Below are 17,042 nucleotides of genomic sequence, written 5' to 3' on the forward strand. Positions count from 1 at the left end.
CTTGTTCAGTTGGTTTTTGAAGGAAGTGTAGGTGGTAAGAACGGTAGGGGTAGACCAAGGTATGAATATGACAAGTAGATTAGAGCAGATGTAGGATGTAATAGTTACGTAGAAATGAAAAGGTTAGCACAGGATAGGGTGGCAAGGATGGCTGCATCAAACCAGTCTATGGACTGATGACTCAAACAACATTAGCACCATTTCTTCAAAACACCATGGTAGGAACGATCATTGATCCTGAGTCTGAGTGATCAGCAGATGTGGATGGCAGGATACCAAATATCTACAGTATATTTCCATTACTCTGTATCATAAACAGAAATATCATTGTAATTAAGGGCCACTGGTAAAAGTTGCAGAACATCATATTACTCTGTTCTAACAAATGACCTCCAACGAAGTCTGTGGTTTCTACTGCTTTGAAGGAATCCATAAACATGCTCAAAAACAAAGCCCCTTATGAACCAGGTTTTCAGAAAGAACAAATAATGAAGTTAACTAGAATTACAGTTCTTAATTCAACTAAGATTTCATGATGATTATTTTGTTTTATGAAAACCATGGAAACTTTTATCATAAAATAAAATAAAATGATAACACCAGATATAACTTAATAAAAGCTTTATTACTTTTTGTGAAAGAATCATACAAGTTTTCTTAATATTTGTATGCACAGGTACAACAGTCCTTCAAAATTGAATACGGCATTCAAAATAAATTACAGGACCTAAATTCAACACAAACATCATTTGATTACGATTTAAAAATTTTTTTTACAACATTACTATGACTGGCAAACCCTCTTTGAGCATATTGTACAGAGTCAAAAATGGTGCATGGAGTCAATATGAAAAGAACTGAGAACATTAGAAAATAGTTACGTCAAAGAACTTCATAAAAATAACGTAAAAAAAAGAAGACACTATTTATAACTGCATTAACCTTTTCTTCTCTACATTCAGAATATGATATTTCATTCTAGTTACATTCAACTATGACAATGTACAGCAAGTAAGCTTGAAAAACACGAGGAGGATTCCAAAAGAATATGGAAATACAGCCCCCTAGATTATGAAATGTCACAAGGAATAAAATGCCTACCTGCAAGTAGAGTTGTTTTTGAAATTACTGTACAAGAGCCGAAACATCAACAGGCGACTACTGCTGGAACACAGTATTTATTCAACACGAGTGATCAGTGAAGTGAAGAGCGTTTTTTTCTAAAGTAATGGAAATGCTAACATAAAAGATGAACACTGATCTGTCTGGCATATAGGCAAGATAAGATTTAAGCAAATTGTTTGGATAGCATTTTCAACTAATCAGGAAGTTTAACATTATGTACATTGTTATTTGATTTTCAATAATTTTTCAGTAACTTAATCAGAAAAGAACACTCACCTTATTTTATTAAACACACTGACAAAGGAATGAGTACATCTGGTGATCAGCTGGTTAATTTTCTGGTCTTAAACAATCTCCAGAGTGTTTGAAGATAGATTCCCTCAATCCAAGACAATAAAAAGGAAAGAAATATACCCCTTATTGTACATATTGCTTCTTATTTAAAACTACACAACAGGAAAAAAGTCTGAGTTTCTTATTTCTTTTGTTGTTGTTGTTGTTGCGAATAACAACTGAGAGGAAAATTTTGTTTCTTTACCTTTGGAACCCCCTTTTGCAAGTCCTTTATGATCAATCTTCACAACTTCATTTCAGTAAGTTAATTTCCACCGAACAGACTGAAGTTTCTCTTATCCAGCCGCATGGCTGAATTTAGTTTTCTTTTCCAAGTTGCACTTTTATATTCATTCAAATAAATTATTCAATTTTGACTGCACACTGACTGGACTAGTGTCCCATCTTGCAAAGTTCACTTCCAGTTTCAGTGAAAACATACAGCTACCAATGCACTGATATTATATCAGCAATATGGGACAATAACTAACATCAATGCAAAAATACATAGAGGAAAAAAGAACAGAGATCGCCCAAAGCCAATCTTCTCAAAGGGTCACAGAGCTCACACTTTACCTTCAAACAAGACAAATTAGGTGTATGCAACACTGCATACAGTCTGGTTGAGTCTGTACGTTTCTTTCTTCTAGTCCTTAAGATAGATAATGTTTTAATGACGGATCTTTTCGTAAATGCTGCAACATAAGGAAATAAAGTGTCAATTTTCAATCAAATATACATTAATATAACTGAATTCATTTCACATGAGATTCTTAAAGAAGTACAGGCAGCCAAAGCATTTACTGTCTACTAATAGGATTAATTTACCACATCAGAAATGTATAAGGTAATTAATGTACATAAATATTCCACAAAGAAACTGGGTGCTTGTAGTTGGAAGGTTAACCAAATCATGCAATACTGTATGCTTCACCAAAGAGGCTATAATAATATTGTATTTAGAAATATCTGAAGATGCTATTACATCTATACCTTACTACATTAACAAACACAGCACAGTCAGGTGACTGGAGGTCATGGGCATCCTCTCAAAACAATGACCACCACCACCAGTCAGGTGAAAAATATGTAATAAATGCCATAACTAACAGACGTTTACCAATCATTTAAGTGAATAATCAGTGCAATAAAGCTTCTACTGAATAGGTTTAATTACAAGTACAAAAGATTAACTTTCCACCATAGGTCAAATAGAGCATAGCTTTATTTTACAAATAAATGTTCAGAATTATTAATGCATGGATCAGTATAGGTTTAAATATCTGCATAAACTTCTCTATTCTTTTTGTATATTTGATTTCAGTTGAGAAGCATCCGAGTGCGCAGTCAGGAAGAAAGTAAATTTTATGCAAGTAATAAATTCATCAAAACTACATGGAGGTAAGAATTTGTAGATGGCATAAGAGTTCTAGATAATTGTTGGTATATAATAATATGGCATACAGTAGCTACTAGCAAAGCAAAAAGGAATCTGCAAAGGTGTACAATACCAGAATCTGTTGAATATAGTCGCAAGACCTCCTCACATCTTCTGCATATCTACTGCAATTATTAGGTAAAATGTCTTGATAACCCAAAGAAATGAGAAGAAAAAAGATCTGAACAATCTGGTGATAATTTATTTTTTCAAGCACAGTTAAAATATTGTGGCTTTGTAATCATTTTGTTTGCTGAATTTTCTAATTTGCATTTTCTTGCTTATTCAGATAAAATATATTTATACAGCTATAGAGTATTATTCTATCAAATACACTGCACAATTTTAAAGATAAATATGAGATTTTCTCAGAAGTAAGATTTCTGACTTAGTGGGTTGACAAATATATCTTATTAAAGGCCCATCACAGCAATAGCTGCTAACAAAGACTAAAAATGAAACTGATGATAGAGGAAGCATGAGAAAAGTAACAAAAAATATACTCAATTCCAGAAGCCCATTTATTTGTCTTTAAACTTACACTTCTGTTGTTGCTATACATATGGAATTCTTGAACCTTGGCAATTGCTCAATCAATCTTCTTGTGCATGGTTATAACAGTCATGTTTTAATCACTTTAATAAGGTAGGCTACAGTTCAATATAAATGCTTGTATTTGATTGTCCTATTCATTGACTGATTTTAGCATTTAATTGTAAACTATCTTTTTTGTGAAATACCCTTCAATTTCTGGGAACTGACCCTCTTATAGTGCAGCTCTAATTTTAATTTTGACATCCCTCACAGCTTTAACTTTACTAAATGCCACATGTAACTGACAATGGATGAAAACACACCAAGATAAGTAAATACCTATTTTGTCAAAACATCGGCCCTTTGCTTTGTTAATGGTCATTTCAAAAGCAAGACGTAATGGGAACTACTTCCTTTTAAATGTGAAAGGCAGGTTACTGTCAGTAGATACCAAATCAATCCTAGGCAGATAAGTTACCTGATTCTTGGAAGCACATGTAAATGACTTCTAATTTTATAATTTTGTCATACATTTCTATTAGATGCACTCCGTTTACTAAACTTAAAGGACATGTGCTTACTTCTTATAAGCATTACAATTGAACCAACTTTCAATTTTAATACATGTGGAGGCATTCCAGATGGCATAATGGAGTGTAGGTATTCTATGGGTATGTTGCTTATATGAAATTTGTGTCAGCATCATCATCTGACAACTGAGTATCGGTACTGTTGTATTCCTTAAAACTTCCTGGGAATAGTTGAAGAAGGTTTCCATTTATGCTGTTAGAGTCATCACTGAAGGGACTTACAGTTGTTCTGAAGAATTAGTCTATATAATTGCCGAAAAATGTGACTTGCCAATGAAGTCATTGGGAACCTTTATTGTATCATTTCCTATTTCATTTTCAATTTCACTATTTCCTAATTGTAGTATCCATGCTGCAAATTCCTTTTTGAAAGGCTTTGCACACATGTTTGTTTACAAGTGAATTTATGATCATATATGAGCACTCTGGATACATGCCTCAATTACCTAAACTCTTCCACCTTTGGATACCACAGGATGAAATTTGCAAAAATCTCCCCCAAATATGACAATCTTACCACCCACTTATTTTTCACACCTTATTATGTCCTTTAGTAGGCATCAATGCAATTTACTGCTGATGGATGAATCATTGAGGATGCATCAATAATAATAATAATAATAATAATAATAATAATAATAATAATAATAATAATAATAATAATAATAATAATAATAATAATAATAATAATAACCACAAGGAATACATACAGACAAAAGATCAACAGCCATAAATTTGCACCCAAGAATCCATCTGAGAAAAGCTTGAAACTCAAAAACTCGTGGACACAAGAAAGACGGCAGGCCCATAGTGAAAGGATGAGGAAGTTTTTGGAAGATAAGAAGAACAAGAAGATGAAGAATACCAGTGCTATTTAATGGTTCCACGTGCTCCTTAAGGGGCTAAACGAATGTATATATATAATAATAATAATAATAATAATAATAATAATAATAATAATAATAATAATAATAATAACAGCTGATTTTTGCAAAACATCTGTTTCTGAGCTGTTCCATTTATACATGAATTTGAACTACAGTATCTGTTATTGGAACAGGTAGACCAAAAGTTTTGTGAATTGTCTTACCATCTGGTAATAACAAAGCTGCAATTCCTGTCCATGCAGCAGAGATTGCAATCTCACCTTTGCTTCTAATCATGTATACTACATTTGAACAAACAAATGTTTTCCGTAGCCTCCTGGAGCTTCTAAAAAAAAGCTCAAACTTGATATTGAAAGATCTGTATAGACAACTTTCACAGAGTACTTTATTGGGCTGGCATAGAAAGATCAATGAAGACTACTTTTATAGAGTCATCTACCGGCAAATACAGTTAACTGCAAGGGCCTAAAAATCGTATTAGAATAAGTGACTATTTTACGCAAATAAGAGGCTTAATGAAATAAATAATATTTTTCTAGTAATCCTGAGATGGAGACCTTTTTTTTGGTGTATTAGAATTGTGGTTTTCTCACAATATTGTTTTACATGTTTAAATTATATATAGAAGGTAGCTTGGGGTCATTGAAAATTTGTCACAAAATGAGTGATGCAATGTTACCTAGCAACCATGCAGGGTGTGATGTGAAGAACTGTTAGATGGCCATGACCAAGATAATTTTACTCATTATACTCTAGAGAACTGATATTGTAAATAAGAAACTTCATATTTGATCCATACTGACAGTATTCAGGGGAATTTTGTATTGAAAGGTGGATAATTCCTCTCATATTTTCCTAGAGAAATGATCACTTCACTTGCGGAAGTTCTGTTAGCCGTGAGCCAGTTTCCTCCCTTTCAATGCACTGAATCCTACACCTATCGATACCAAATTCCAAACGGATGTTCCTCGAAAATGATTAGTTCGAAGCTAATAAATTGATAGTTATCAATTTAAGTTTCATTTATTGAAAGACATATTTATAACAAATTGATTTTCCCAAAGAGAAATTTGACACCAATTTTTTGCTTGTAAATGCACAATATATTCATTTATATACATGCCCCGTATTTAAAGGGAGAGAGAAAATACTTTCAGATCCCAGGGCTCACTTTTCTCCAAAAGGAAAGAAAAAATATGTCTGAAACCCCCATACAGTATGAATCTATTTCCTTTTCCATACGACACAGCAACCTGTCTACTTTATTAAATTGTCAATGCCCTGACAGTTTTGTGACATCTAGAGTAATACTAACAGGCTTCCCTCAAAAACAGTAAAATTGGTTAATGGGACATAAAACAGCTACTGTAACATAATCAACTAACAGACTGGATCTCAACATTATCTACTTAAATATCAAGAGAACATGAAGGTTCAACATTGGTTTTCCACCACTTGCTCCAGATGACATTCTTAGTGGAAGTACAAGATTCCTAAGCGCAAGTGAATCAGGTTTTCTGGTGCTTTCATTATATTACTTCTCATTAATCATTCAGAATGATGATATGTTTATGGAAATTGACAATAAAGAAATTTATTATAACAAAGATATGTAAATATTTCAAAACAATACTTAACAATGACCAAACCAAATAATGAAATTGAAAGATTCCAAGGATTAACAGGTTATTTTAACATAGCACAATGCTTTACTGTTCCAAATACACATCCAGAACTGTCTTCAGGGTCTAACAAAAATCCATGGCGCTACAGCCCTGATGGGGTTTACCCTACCAAGCGACAGTTGTACAGCTTGAATATTACAAGATGATGAATTGTCAGTGTGATGAACCCCCTCAGCTGCTATTCTTGACTTTGTAGACCAATTCTCATGGTCTATGGGTTAGGACAAAAGCTTCCAGCCTGATTGGTCCATATTTGATTCCCAGGTTTGCCGTGATTTTAAGAGCCCGCCTGAAGCCCATGATCGTTAAGGCGACAAGTCTTTACGGTCTTAAGTGTCCTGTTGGTGGGAAAAAAAAAATCACCATCAGTACATTGGCCAATAGAAATATCATAGATATTCAGCCACGAACGACTATATGACAAATTTCAGTCATGTATTTACAAACTTAAATGAAAAATTTCAATAAAGATTATTTGTTGAATGTGTAGGAAGAATTCATATATCTGGACCAGAGGAATAATCTCGCAGGGAACATAAATGAATTATCATATAAAAACTAAGAACTAATCAAGGTTAAACATAAAAAGGAACACCAATCATAGTGCTGTGCTCACTCAGAGACTTCCCATCTTGTTTTCTCCGCCCATGACATGCCCTCCCACCTCCCCTCTTTCAATGCCCTAACAGACGCAGATCAAACTCAATTATACCACACCTGAACACTGGCGAGTTCACATTTTTCACCGAGCCCAACAACAGAGGAAGTAAGTACATTAATCTCATCCACTGTGTAGTTTGTTCAGTATTTTTGGACCTCTGAAACTTACACTTGTTTTCCTCATTGTCTTACAGTCACTCTTGAATCAAGGACTCACAGCTCATTTTATTATCAATCCATTTCGTTTGGATTTCAAATCAAGAAATATCTCACCTTTTAAACTGGTATTAAAAGTCTTATGGAGTGTTTTCCCAACAATAATTTTAAGAAGCTATTTTGTATGGGCATTCAACATGTTAAACACAGAAGAAGGTTAATAACAATATTGTTATTCTCACCACTAATGTAAACAACACATCACGCTTAGTACCTTAATGTAATCAACAGACTTCAAGTCCCGAATCAAAAATTTTCTGGACCTAAAGATATTATTTTTTTAATGAAAAACTAACAGTTCAACTACAAGAGGACTTAGAACTTTAGAATTTTAATGTTCACAATTTATCATCCAGGTTTAAATGTTATATCTCATGCTTCTTAGCTTGTGTCTCAACATTTTTATCAATCTCATTTTTTGTATCTGGTGTATGTATGTAGGGGATTATGTCTCTAGGGGACGAAACATGTACTAGTTCAAGGTAACAACATGTATCGAACAAGTGATCCTTAAATAGAATATTTGAGAGTACCGAGTGTATATTTTCTACTTGATTTCAAGTCAATACGGATGTTATAATTGAGCTTTTAAAGCTCGTTACTCGTAATAGTACTAAAAAAGAAACTTTGGCACCACTGGAAAGATGAAAGTCAGTAAGCTTGTCAGCAAGCTCGCACCAACTTTCTCACCAGAGATTTAGTCAGAATGAATATTTATTTCTGGACCTCCACCACATCATCTACTATATAATTGATTCAATAATATCCAGAGCCTGCTGAAGTGTGATATACCTGTCAGAGGAAAAGATACAATATAAATAAGAAATGAAATAAAGATCCACTAGGTCAACAAAATGTTTGAACATGCCAATAATTTGCAGAAGAATATGCAATATATTCAAAGTGTTATTTGTGAAACACTACAGTATAAATGCAGTATTCAAACTTATTTTAAAAAGCCTAATTATTTACTAAGTCACGCCACTATCGAAGGGTAGAGAAAGGTCCTCTGTAACCGTCTTCATGAGTAAAACGAACAACTTTTTTCCCGACAAAACTTTTACCATTATAAAAGAAGATCATACAACTAAAATTCAAAAGTACTTAAAACAATTGCTTAAAAGTCTAACATTCCTCTTAAATGACAAAGAAACCCCTGAACTAATCAATATGAACCCAGGACTCCCCAAAGCTAGAGCACAACCTAAGATCCATAAGGCTGACCTACCCATGAGACCTATAATTATTTATAGACCGAGCTCTTTACATAAAACCTCACAGTACATACAACAGTTTTTAAAGAAAAGTTACATGTTCCTAACCAACAAGTCCATTAAAAACACATTAGAATTAATGAATATTGAATTTTCATGACCGCATTGTCATCGAAACATGACCTAATAGGTTGAAAGTATGTTTCGATGATATTAGAATAAGTTGATAATCTTATAAATTTTTGAGTTCAACCTAACCATACAATCCACTCTCTTGATATTAAAAACATGTATCCAAGTATCCATATAAAAGAAACCGTAGATATAATATACAATAACTGAAGAGAGTATAGTAAATTATCCATGCAAGAAATTCAGAAATTTATGTCCATTCTGAAACGGGTTCTAAATAACAACTACTTCAGTTTTAATAATGTTATTTACCAACAGAATGGTTTGACCATGGGAGCGCCAGCCTCAGGGATACTGGCAGAAATTTATTTAGGTAATTTAGAATACACAAAGATAATAAACAAACCCGTATTCAATAATATCTGCTACTGGCCTCGCTATGTGGGTGATGTTCTGGCCAAATTAAATCGAGACCTTGGAAATGTGGCCTATACCCTATCCAGTTTAAGCGCCCTAGATCTGCATATCAATTTTGCACTGGAATCTGAATCCCAACAGAATCTAAATTATTTAGATTCAAGTATTACTAGAGATCCCAAAACAGCTATCTTATCGTATCTTTAGAAAATCGAATCAAATGGTTAGTACAATCAAAAATTATTCTTTCCATTCCCAATTCCATAAAACAGTGGCATACTATAGTAAGGTATGGCCTAATCCTGAAACAAAAACTAAGCTACTTTGGACACATCATGAGAAGACACAATTCATTAGAAAAGACCTTAATACTGGGGAGATTGCTGGCATCACAGAAGTATTAAATTCCAGCTCAGAGAGAGAGAGAGAGAGAGAGAGAGAGAGAGAGAGAGAGAGAGAATATAAATATATATTCAACATCCCCTTATCCAAAAGGGACTTTCAAAATGAACTAAATGTTATATGATCAATACGAAAATCAAACGGGTGTAACGCACAACACAATTTATCAATAATATCAACACAACCAAAAGACGTCATGTTTCTACTTTAACCACAGAATCAATAGGCAAAAAAACGTATTCCTCCTTCATGTTCAATAGTGTAAACATATGAGGAGCATATTTCCAAAATGTCCTTTCTCCAGCAGCTTCTAGTTTACAGAACGGAGAAAAAACGAATAGAAAATGTAATTTTGAGTTTGACTCTTTCAAACATTCTTATAGCTGATTGTTATACATTCCATAATTCTCCACAATCAAAGAATGCATTTAATACCATACCGTTAATTAGACATTAATACAAATGTGTTGGAGAAGGGACATTTTGGAAATCTAAAAAGGATAAGAGACGTTTTGGAAATACATTTGAACATCCTGCATAGATAACTCTTTACACTTCAAAACACTGCTGACATGCGTACACTTCGGCATCTGTGGTAGTCTCTTCTCAGCATAAAGTTTTCATTTCTTAATATTTTTCCTCCACTCCTCCTCATTCCTAGTACGTTTTCTCCCTTTTCTCAAGGGAGCAGGAACCACTACACTGTTTTTAACACTATCTTCATTTGACTGTTTTTCTGCCATTTTTTTGCGTGGAAACAAATGTAACAGTAAACACCTGACAAAAAGTATGTCCAAACTTATTAAATATACCACACAATATGCGTAAAAGCACAATAACTAGGCAAAAAACGCACACGAAGTACAAGGATTGAATGTATTATTACACCATAACCTGTAGTTCAATTGTTTTCCTAAATCTAATAGTCATGCAACAATGTTACCACTACACAATTATCACCATATTTGCAATGAAATTGCATAGAATGCTCGTTTTTCATTGCCTTTCTATCTAGTTGTATTGGAGGATAAGAGTCAGCTTTGAAACAATAATGGCAGTCCTTGTTATGCAGTATAGAGGTGAAGAGACATTTTGTAAATTGTGATGTACTCCAGTCAGCTATATTGCTGTGGAGAAGAGACTCTTTGGACACATAGCTCATATTTAACCGTGTTTTGTGCTCATAAAAATGACATTCTGCCTAAAAACTCATCACCATTCCACGGAGAAAGAGATGGACATTATCAATGTACCCGTAAGTCAATTTCCTCAAAATGTGGAGAAAGGACGTTTTGGAAATATGCTCCTCATATACCAAATTACTAATATTTTCAAGAAACACAACGAACATATAGCTTTTAAAACTAGTAATAACAATTTTTCCAATTTCTCTAATACACATACTTCATTTTCTTTGCTAGTGGCTTTACCTAATTACAAAAGGAAGCAATAAGATCCACCTATTCAATACAAAAAAATTATGTGATACATTCTACATATCTGTTAAATCATCACAATTCGTTTATTCAAACTTATGGTACTGGTTTCGACAAAAATAAGCCTAGGAAAAAACTATACAAAGATGTTAAAATGTACATTGAAATATGACTCTTCTAATAATACCGTATCAGTAATTAAAAAATTATTCATGTTAAGACTAAAAGTGTTTTTACAAATATTAGCCGATAGTCATTATTACCTTGGTAGTTGTTTATATAGTAAGGTGTACACCACAACAATTATAATTAAAGAGGAATAACATGCTGAAAATTTGTTTGTACTATATATTTTGTGATAAAATATATATAATTATCAGTTTTTATGATTTGTAAATAAGTATAATATTTGTATTCATTAAACAGCTTGATTCATTTAAAAAAAAAAGTAAGCATTGTAGTCATATTTGATAGGCTCTGCTTGATAGTTTGAAACAAGAACTTTGAAAATACTCTGTTAACACCAAGTTATCAGTGATTTATAGACTTAAACCAGTCCATTCTGTTTTTATTGGATATAATTATACTTAAATTTTAATTTCTGTTAAGTCCAAGTTGAATGTTCCAGACACTTCTACTGCATATTTTGAGGAACAATTTATGATTAAGTATCTGGTTGTTTCTTTAGCCTATCAAATATGACTATAATGCCTACTTATTTTTGACTGATAAAAACTGATAATTATATTTTACCACAAAGTATATAGTAGAAAAAAATCTTTTAGCATGCCCTTCTTTTTAATTATAACTGTTATGGTGTACACCTAACTATATAAACGACTACCAATGTAATAATGACAATCAGCTAATATTTGCAAAACAATTTTAGCCTTAACATGAATAATTTTTAAATTACTGATACGGTTTTATTAGAAGAGTCATATTTCGATGTATTTTTAATGTCTTTGTATAGTTTTTTCCTAGGCTGATGATAAAAAACATTTTTGTCAAAATCGGTACCATAAATTTGAATAAACGAATTGTGATGATTTAACAGATATGTAGAATCTATCACATAATTTTTAGTATTGAATAGGTGAATCTTATTGCTTCCTTTTGCTATTATGTGAAACTCGATTCAATACGGACCCTAAACTGAAAATTTTGACATTAAAGAGTGGCTTTACGTCGCACCGATACAGATAGGTCTTATGGCGACGATGGGATAGGAAAAGGCTAGGAGCTGGAAGGAAGCGGCCACGGCCTTAATTAAGATACAGCCCCAGCATTTGCCTGGTGTGAAAATGGAAAACCATATTCAGGTCTGCCGACAATGGGATTCAAACCCACTACCTCCCGGATGTAAGCTCACAGCTGCGTGCCCCTAACCGCACAGCCAACTCGCCCGGTACACGTACTGTCAATCAAACTAATAAATTTTCACAATCAGGTGTCTACAAACCACAATGCAATAGCTGTGAAAGTATATAAGTCAAACAGAACATATTTTTTCAATAAGATACATGGAACATGTCAATGCTTCAAGATAAATCGTTTCTCTGCCAGGACACAACACACGAAAGACTTAAAAATAATTTTACATCAACTGACCAAGATTTAAGCATACTGAAAGTGGATAAGAAAGGTACCGTGTTCAACATATTGGAGAACTGTTACATTCATATAGAACAGTACTTTAACCCTAACCATCACATCAATGAAATAAATGAAAAACCTTATGGGACTAATATCCTATTTGATACAATTATTCCTATATATGCAAAATATAAATGGAAAAAAAGACACATTAAGTCCACCAATCAGCTCATCCCTACCTACCCGCCTCTCTTCACACATCCCTCTTCCAACCCCTACCTTCATAAGCTATACTCCTGCTCCCGCTTAACAGTTAGTCTGGTGTTGGTGTCCGTACCAAGTGCACACAATTTATGAGGAACATAGGGATGTGTCTCATATAGCTGTATATTAATCTAGATCTTCTAGCTTCTCTTCTTTTCTCAATAATTCACTTCAAATATTGTATTTTCAGACATTCACCTCATACCAAATTTAAACAACAGATCACTACATCTGATGAAAAGGAATACTTATTCAAGTTGTGAATGTTCCCCTTCAAGCTACATATAAATCATTACTCATGTTACTATTCAACAAGACATAATTTATAAATCAAATGGCTTGACTATACAGATAAGGAATACCAACTCCCTGATCGACTCAAAAACATTTGGTTACTAAACGAACGATGACATGGTTGAACACCAACTGCAGCAGTTTTGATGTGTCAGTTTGGTTTTAAATGAGTACTCAGACTTCATCAAGACTTAGATTTTAAATTAAGACATCCTAAATTATATTCTTTATTACTGGTTGTATGTAAACATAGGTTTCCAATTAATCATGGCTGAAGATGATCCAATGTATGTAGGGTCGAAGCTAGTACCAATTATATAGGACACTATATTACAATAATGGTATTGAATAGGTGGACCTTTCTCTACCCTTTGATAGTGATCAATTGTCAATACGGACCAGAATGAAACTCAAAATTTATGTCACCCCATGCATGATTATATGATCATACGATACTCATCTTTATGTATTTGTTACAAAACTTATAATTTTGAAATGATAGTCTTACATCAAGAATAGGTATGGAAGAAGAGGTGCTCAAAGTTCTACTATAAATGATACAATATCAGGGAAACTACAACCACTTACTTGAGGTGCAATGCCATTTCTCCAGCTCTCAAAATAATGTTAATTTTTATACTGCTCTGTAATTTCAACAAATCAACTTCCACAATAAAGCTTGCACTCAAAATGATTCTCGGTGTCTCAATAATTGATCCAAGTTGTCAGACACAACAATATATAACTGTGAGGCTCTTCAGTCTGTCTAACTAATACAGGATAAAATAAATGTAGAAAATACCTAAGAAAAACAACCCATAAACACTAAAAAGGCCAGGATGGTCATTTTGACTGTTAGCCAATGTCAAGGTAATTCCACACTTTTTTTTTTTTTTTTGTGACTTTTAATCTTTTAGGTTATGCACATTCACACAAAAAATTATATCAATAATAGATGATAAGGGGACACCGATATTGTTCGTTATACTTAGGAAGGCCTAAGCGGTCAATTGATCGCTTCACCTCCTTGATAGAGGGAGCTCTGTTCTGTTCACTGCTTGCTAACTGTGATATATTTACAAGTGTCGCTATAGGAGCTCATGCTGTAACTAAATAGTATGCCTTTTTCAGTGGTCGCGAATGGACGAGTCTCCTGTGTAGTACAGTGCATACTGTAGGTGATAAATAAATAAATAAATAAATAAATAAATAAATAAATAAATAAATAAACAATGGCTCGGCGGCAAAAACTTACTACTGTTCGATTATTAGCAGAACTTGAAAAGCTTGGAGAACACAGAGAGTTCCATCTTCCACCTTTTTGATACTTTTTATTTGCTTTTTAGCAAATTATTGATTATAAACAGTACATGTTTCGTTCTCACTTGAAAACATCTTCAGCTGTTGTAAAGCGTAGGTGAATCGCTAAGTTTCTGAATACATTATTTTCAGGTACATTGTTCCTCTTAAAGACTTCTTCTATCGATTTTGGCCAGCTGTGGACCTCTTAAAGACTATTTGAATATAAATTAAATTAAAATGATGTTAAAACAATGTGAGGGTTAATGGGTTGATGAAATGAGACAGGATGAATACATAGTTAGCCTGCTTAAAAACTATATCTATTCATTAGAATAGTTGTTAAAAGTTTCAACTCTGTTACACTAAAAATATCTATTTGTCTTCCAGTTAAAAGGTTTTTTAAAAAAATGAATGGCTTCTTGACACTGTTCTTATTACTGCTGAATGCTCATTTCATTCACTCCTTCCAGGTAGGCTGTTATTTATTTTGAGCTTGCTTAATGTGCCCTAAATTGAGTCTAATGCGGAACTTTGAAGCTGATTGCCGGTCACTTTTTGAGAAGGGAGCTTCATCTCAATTTCTTACTGTTGTTAGACTCCAATTCTACCGTGACCCTGGAGGGGGAACGTTTGAAGCTGCTTTACGCCTAGTATAATTATACTAGTTACACCCAGTTACACCCAGTCCCCGAACCAGAAGAATTAATCAGAAGCGATTAAAATCCCCAACGCGGCCAGGAATCGACCCTGTGAACTGAAGGCCAGTACTCTGACCATTCAGCCAACGAGTTGGAAGGACTTTCTTCACCTTATCTCCTGTTATTCCTGTGTATATTTCAGTTATCCTAACCAATTATACTATAGTATAATTATACTAGACGTAAAGCAGCTTCAAACGTTCCCCCTCCAGGGTCACGGTAGAATTGGAGTCTAACAACAGTAAGAAATTGAGACGAAGCTCCCTTCTCAAAAAGTGACCGGCAATCAGCTTCAAAGTTCCGCATTGGACTCAATTTAGGGCACATTAAGCAAGCTCAAAATAAATAACAGCCTACCTGGAAGGAGTGAATGAAATGAGCATTCAGCAGTAATAAGAACAGTGTCAAGAAGCCATTCATTTTTTTAAAAAACTTTTAACTGGAAGACAAATAGATATTTTTAGTGTAACAGAGTTGAAACTTTTAACAACTATTCTAATGAATAGATATAGTTTTTAAGCAGGCTAACTATGTATTCATCCTGTCTCATTTCATCAACCCATTAACCCTCACATTGTTTTAACATCATTTTAATTTAATTTATATTCAAATAGTCTTTAAGAGGAACAATGTACCTGAAAATAATGTATTCAGAAATTTAGCGATTCACCTAAGCTTAACAACAGCCACTGCCTTCGTGATGTCCAGGCCGTACTGTAACGAGCGCGGGAAAGCAATCAGCTGATCGTTAGGGGGGAAATTTAGCACATGAGTTAGTAGAGTTAAACATAGATTTTCGCAGTTTTATTGAAATTTTTACCAGTGCCCGCATGTTCACTCAGATATATGTGAGAATGAGTTGTCATCGACTGCATTATTAAGTGGAAAGTCGTTAATTAGTGAAGAAAACTTAGTGTGAGCGTGTATTTATGTGAAGCTATAGGTTAAGAAGATCGTTCTTCAGTGTTTTAATTTTGTAGTTTATTTGTGTGAAGTGATATTTATAGTGTAAATATAATTGAGTTAGTACATTCTGTGTTTTATTATTAACCACTAATTGTATATACTTGAATTAAGATGATCAGTGAGGGATATCACCATGCCTAAGAGTTGCTGTGTGCCTGGCTGCAAAGCCATTTATAAACAAGGAGAGTACACTCCGGTATTTGTGTTACCTTCTGATGAAGAACGAGTTAAGTTATGGAAGAAGGCTATTCCCAGGGAGAATTTAACAGTTAATCACAACACAGTTTTGTGTATCAAGCACTTTCCTGAAAATCACATCCTGAGAGAAATAAGAGTGTCGGCAGCCCTGAAGATGGTTTTCCGTGATTTCCCATTTTCACGCCAGGCAAATGCTGGGGCTGTACCTTAATTAAGGTCACGGCCGCTTGCCATTCCTAGACCTTTCCTGTCCCAGATGGTGAGTTAAATTTTTTTATTATGTCATAAACATGGGTAACATTAGGTAGGCCCTATATTTTTATGTAATCAGACCTACGGCTTATCTGAATTCGGTGTATTTGAACATGCAAGTCATATTTATGAGTATCACCGAGCTCGATAGCTGCAGTCGCTTAAGTGCGGCCAGTATCCAGTATTCGGGAGACAGTGGGTTCGAACCCCACTGTCGGCAGCCCTGAAGATGGTTTTCCGTGATTTCCCATTTTCCCCTGTCCCATTGTCGCCGTAAGACCTATCTGTGTCGGTGCGACGAAAAGCAAATAGCAAAATAATAATAATAATAATAATTTATGATTATTAAACAGCAGTGTGATTTACGTAAATGTTATCTTCTGACAGATTCAGATCTTATTTA

General features: G+C 33.9%; 1 protein-coding gene across 2 annotated transcripts in view; it reads right to left on the minus strand.

Moving 5' to 3' along the window:
* Positions 1 to 604: 604 nt before the first annotated feature.
* The window catches only part of TfIIS (RNA polymerase II elongation factor), a 228,798-nt gene continuing 212,360 nt past the window's right edge, over positions 605 to 17,042 (minus strand). For both annotated transcript variants that reach the window (XM_067151340.2, XM_067151341.2), the window contains one exon: positions 605 to 2,153. The gene's annotated coding sequence lies outside the window, so the exon portion shown is untranslated. The remainder of the gene's footprint in view (positions 2,154 to 17,042) is intronic.

The sequence above is a fragment of the Anabrus simplex genome, chromosome 7, assembly GCF_040414725.1.
Source record: "Anabrus simplex isolate iqAnaSimp1 chromosome 7, ASM4041472v1, whole genome shotgun sequence".
NCBI lineage: Eukaryota > Metazoa > Arthropoda > Insecta > Orthoptera > Tettigoniidae > Anabrus > Anabrus simplex.